This window comes from Chrysemys picta, unplaced genomic scaffold (assembly GCF_011386835.1).
Source record: "Chrysemys picta bellii isolate R12L10 unplaced genomic scaffold, ASM1138683v2 scaf334, whole genome shotgun sequence".
In the NCBI taxonomy this organism is placed as follows: Eukaryota; Metazoa; Chordata; order Testudines; family Emydidae; genus Chrysemys; species Chrysemys picta.
This window is the reverse complement of record NW_027053041.1, coordinates 30,001-35,000: the sequence shown is the minus strand read 5'-3', so window position 1 is coordinate 35,000 and position 5,000 is coordinate 30,001. Positions and strand designations below refer to the sequence as shown.

Genomic DNA, 5,000 nt, shown 5'->3' with positions numbered 1-5,000 from the left:
TCCGGACCGGATGTCACCCCACTCCCAGGGCAGCGCGGCAGTGGTGCTGAGGACCGCAGAGGGGGGGCTTAATAGTCGAGAGGGAGCAGGTCCGGGGGAGGCTTAATAGTCGTCCCCCGAGGACTCCGGGGGCCAGGCTTAATAGTCGTCCCCCCCCCCCCCCCCCCCGGGCGCTCCAGGGGGGAAAGCTTAATAGTCCTCCCCCGAGGACTCCGGGGGCAGGCTTAACAGTCGTCCGCCCCGGGCGCTCCAGCGGGAAAGCTTAATAGTCCTCCCCTGACAGTGTGTGTGTGTGTGGGAGGGAGGCTTAGCAGTCTTGCCCCGGGTGGTCCGGTGGGGGAGGCTTAGCAGTCATCCCCCGAGGACTCCGGGGGCAGGCTTAATAGTGGTTCCAGGGGAGGCTTAATAGTCTTCCCCCGGGCAGTCCGGGAGAGGCTTAATCGTCATCCCCCGACAGTGTGTGTGTGTGTGTGTGGGGGGGAGGCTTAGCAGTCTTCCCCCAGGCTGGGTGGGGGCCTGGCGGGAGGCGTCGCAGTCTTCCCCCGGGCGGTCCGGTGGGGGAGGCTTAGCAGTCGTCCCCAGGGCGGTCCGGGGGTGGGGTGGGGTGGGGGGCCTCACAGTCGTCCCTCGGAGAGCCGGGTCGGCGGCAGTGGTGGGTTTACGTCCAGCCTCCGGAGGGTGCGCGTCCTCGGAGGCGATGCAGGCGCCGCAGAGAGGCAGCCTCCGAGGCAGGGAGCGGAGCACCGAGGCTGGGGAGAGGGGAGCAGGAGCCGGGGGCTGGGGGTGGGGGTGGGGGGCGTTCAGGACAACCGGTCAAGCCCCGGGAAGCAGCTGTCAAATGTTCCAAGTCCCCACTCGGCCACCAGGTCCACCCCAGTCTAGCAATGGGGTTGACCTGGCTGACGGCCGGTTAGTATCAAGGTAAACTCACCGTCGTCCACAGGAGGGCAGCTCTCAGGCCGGCCGGCTGCGGCTGACTCTGGGGCGGCGCCCGGTCCCGGCAGCGAGGGGCGGGGGGCGCGGAGCGAGACGGGGCTAACCGGGGGGGGGGGGCGCCTCCTGCGACTTTGGGGGCCGCGGGTCGTCAGTGGCGTGCAGGCCGGGCCTCTCCCGGGGGATTCGGGGGGGCGGTCCTGCGGGCCGGGCGCAGGGGGCTCGGGCGAGCCCGGGCCGGTCCGCCCCGGGGCCGGGGTCTCCGCCTGCGGCTCAGGGGGGCGCGGGTCGTCGGGGGAGGAAGCCCGGGGGAGCTGCACACCGGCCCGCCAGGCCAGGCCTGGCCTGGATGGCCGCGGGGGGATTCGGGGCGGTCCCGCGGGCCGGGGGCCGGGCGCAGGGGAGGCGGGGGGTCCGAGCGAGTCCGTCCCGGGCCCGGGGCCTCCCCCTGCGGCTTTGGGGTCCGTGGGTCCCCGCTGGCGGAAGCCACTGGGAGCTGGACACCCGCCGTCCGTCCCGCCTGGCCAGGCCTGGCCTGGGTGGCCGCGGGGGGATTCGGGGCGGTCCCGCGGGCCGGCGGCCGGGCGCAGGGGAGGCGGGGGGTCCGAGCGAGTCGGTCCCGGGCCTGGGGTCTCCCCCTGCGGCTTTGGGGTCCGTGGGTCCCCGCTGGAGGAAGCCGCTGGGCGCTGGACACCCGCCGTCCGTCCCGCCTGGCCAGGCCTGGCCTGGGTGGCCGCGGGGGGATTCGGGGCGGTCCCGCGGGCCGGCGGCCGGGCGCAGGGGGTCCGAGCGAGTCCGTCCCAGGCCCGGGGCCTCCCCCTGCGGCTTTGGGGTCCGTGGGTCCCCGCTGGAGGAAGCCGCTGGGCGCTGGACACCCGCCGTCCGTCCCGCCTGGCCAGGCCTGGCCTGGGTGGCCGCGGGGGGGGATTCGGGGCGGACCTGCGGGCCGGCGGCCGGGAGGGTCCGGGCCAGTCCGCCCCATGCCCGGCGTCTCCCCCAGCGGCTTCGGTGGCCCCGGGGGGGGTCCTCCGCGGAGGAAGCCGGGTGGGTGGGGAGCCGGACCCCAGGCGCCCAGACCCGTGACCTGCGGCCGCGACCTCCGACTCGGCAGGAGCGACGAGGGGCTTTCCGGCCCGTCCCCCCCTCTCCTTCCCCCCCAGAAAAGGAGAGAGAGCTGACTCGGACCGGGAAAAGCTGCCTACGGCACCTGGGATTCCCAGGCGGTCACCCATCCAAGTACTAGCCAGGCCCGGGACGGTTTACCTTCCGAGATCGGACGGGATCGGGGGCGTTCGGTCCGGTATGGCCGTAGGCACCCGGCCCCGCGCCTCCTCGCCCGCTTTCCCCTGCCGACGCCCGGGCCTGCCGCACGGTGAGCCCCGGTCGGACTGCCCCCCCCCCTGCGGCAGGGCCCCCGTCTCTCGCGGGCCCGGTCCTTTTTTCCTTTTCGAGCTCCGGGGCCCGGGCTGGCCGCCAGAGCCCCTCCGCCCGCCCTCCCCGGCGTCGGGGAAAATACTGTCCCGGACTTCCAGTGCGCCCGATCCTGTCAGCCGGGGGGTGGGGAGGGGCAGTCCCTCGCTGCGGCCGGGGAGGGTGAGCCCAGGGCGGCTTGCCTGCCGTGCGAGGCCCCTCTCGGCCACCAGGTCAACCCCGAGTCGAAAGGGCTGAAAAATTTTCAGAGTCCCCTCCCGGGCACCAGGTCAACCCGTGGAATCGGACGGGTTCACCTGCTGGCCGGTTCGCTTCCCGGCCACCAGGTCAACCCCTAGGTTGCCGACCGGCCTACCCAGTGGCCGGTTTGCTTTCCGGCCACCAGGTCAACCCCTAGGGGTTTTAACGGGGGCACGCCCGGTGGCCTCTTTCCCGTCCGGTCACCAGGTCAACCCGGATCTCCCTCCTTCCCTGGGCGTCCCCTCCTCGGAGGCGTCAGGTTCCATTTCCCCCCCCCCCCAGACTTCCAGGGGCCCGATCCAGTCGGCCGGGAGGCAGTCCCTCGCTGCGGCCGGGGAGGGTGAGCCCAGGGCGGCCTGGTCCATGTCTCTAGTGGGCCCGATCCTTTTTTTTTTTTTCGAGCTCCGGGGCCAGGCCCGCCCGGGCAGCCCTCCTCGGAGGCGTGGGGCGATTCCCCCCTCCCCCAGACTTCCAGGGGCCCGATCCTGTCGGCCGGGAGGCAGTCCCTCGCTGCGGCCGGGGAGGGTCAGCCCAGGGCGGCTTGCCTGCCGTGCGAGTCCCCTCTCGGCCACCAGGTCAACCGCGAGTCGAAAGGGCTGAAAAATTTTCAGAGTCCCCTCCCGGGCACCAGGTCAACCCGTGGAATCGAACGGGTTCACCTGCTGGCCGGTTCGCTTCCCGGCCACCAGGTCAACCCGTGGAATCGGACGGGTTCACCGGCTGGCCGGTTCGCTTTCCGGCCACCAGGTCAACCCGTGGAATCGAACGGGTTCACCTGCTGGCCGGTTCGCTTTCCGGCCACCAGGTCAACCCCTAGGTTTTAAGGGGGGGGGGACGCCCGGTGGCCTCTTTCCCGTCCGGTCAGCAGGTCAACCCGGATCTCCCTCCTTCCCTGGGCGCCCCCTCCTCGGAGGCGTCAGGTTCCATTCTTTTTTCCAGACTTCCAGGGGCCCGATCCAGTCGACCGGGAGGCAGTCCCTCGCTGCGGCCGGGGAGGGTGAGCCCAGGGCGGCTTGCCTGCCGTGCGAGTCCCCTCTCGGCCACCAGGTCAACCCCGAGTCGAAAGGGCTGAAAAATTTTCAGAGTCCCCTCCCGGGCACCAGGTCAACCCGTGGAATCGAACGGGTTCACCTGCTGGCCGGTTCGCTTCCCGGGCACCAGGTCAACCCGTGGAATCGAACGGGTTCACCTGCTGGCCGGTTCGCTTCCCGGGCACCAGGTCAACCCGTGGAATCGAACGGGTTCACCTGCTGGCCGGTTCGCTTTCCGGCCACCAGGTCAACCCCTAGGTTTTAAGGGGGGGGACGCCCGGTGGCCTCTTTCCCGTCCGGTCAGCAGGTCAACCCGGATCTCCCTCCTTCCCTGGGCGCCCCCTCCTCGGAGGCGTCAGGTTCCATTCTTTTTTCCAGACTTCCAGGGGCCCGATCCAGTCGGCCGGGTGGCAGTCCCTCGCTGCGGCCGGGGAGGGTGAGCCCAGGGCGGCTTGCCTGCCGTGCGAGTCCCCTCTCGGCCACCAGGTCAACCCCGAGTCGAAAGGGCTGAAAAATTTTCAGAGTCCCCTCCCGGGCACCAGGTCAACCCGTGGAATCGAACGGGTTCACCTGCTGGCCGGTTCGCTTCCCGGGCACCAGGTCAACCCGTGGAATCGAACGGGTTCACCTGCTGGCCGGTTCGCTTCCCGGGCACCAGGTCAACCCGTGGAATCGAACGGGTTCACCTGCTGGCCGGTTCGCTTCCCGGGCACCAGGTCAACCCGTGGAATCGAAAGGGTTCACCTGCTGGCCGGTTCGCTTTCCGGCCACCAGGTCAACCCCTAGGTTTTAAGGGGGGGGACGCCCGGTGGCCTCTTTCCCGTCCGGTCAGCAGGTCAACCCGGATCTCCCTCCTTCCCTGGGCGCCCCCTCCTCGGAGGCGTCAGGTTCCATTCTTCTTTTTCCAGACTTCCAGGGGCCCGATCCAGTCGACCGGGAGGCAGTCCCTCGCTGCGGCCGGGGAAGGTGAGCCCAGGGCGGCCTGGTCCATGTCTCTAGTGGGCCCGATCCTTTTTTTTTTTCCGAGCTCCGGGGCCAGGCCCGCCCGGGCAGCCCTCCTCGGGGGCGTGGGGCGATTTCCCCCCCCCCCACCCCCAGACTTCCAGGGGCCCGATCCTGTCGGCCGGGAGGCAGTCCCTCGCTGCGGCCGGGGAGGGTCAGCCCAGGGCGGCCTGCTTGGCGGCCGGGTCCATGTCTCTAGTGGGCCCGATCCTTTTTTTCCCTTTTCCGGCTCCGGGGCCCGGGGTGCCCGGGTAGCCCTCCGCGGTGGCGTCGGCCAATTTTTTTTAAAATCAGACTTCCGTGGGCCCGATCCTGACGGCCGGGAGGCAGTCCCTCGCCGCGTCCGGGGACGGCGAGACGCTC

General features: G+C 71.0%; 1 non-coding gene across 1 annotated transcript; it reads right to left on the bottom strand.

Moving 5' to 3' along the window:
• Nucleotides 1-2,128: 2,128 nt before the first annotated feature.
• LOC135978603 (5S ribosomal RNA) lies at nt 2,129-2,247 on the bottom strand. The gene has a single exon (XR_010595994.1). It is a non-coding gene; the product is annotated as a 5S ribosomal RNA (ribosomal RNA).
• Nucleotides 2,248-5,000: the final 2,753 nt, after the last annotated feature.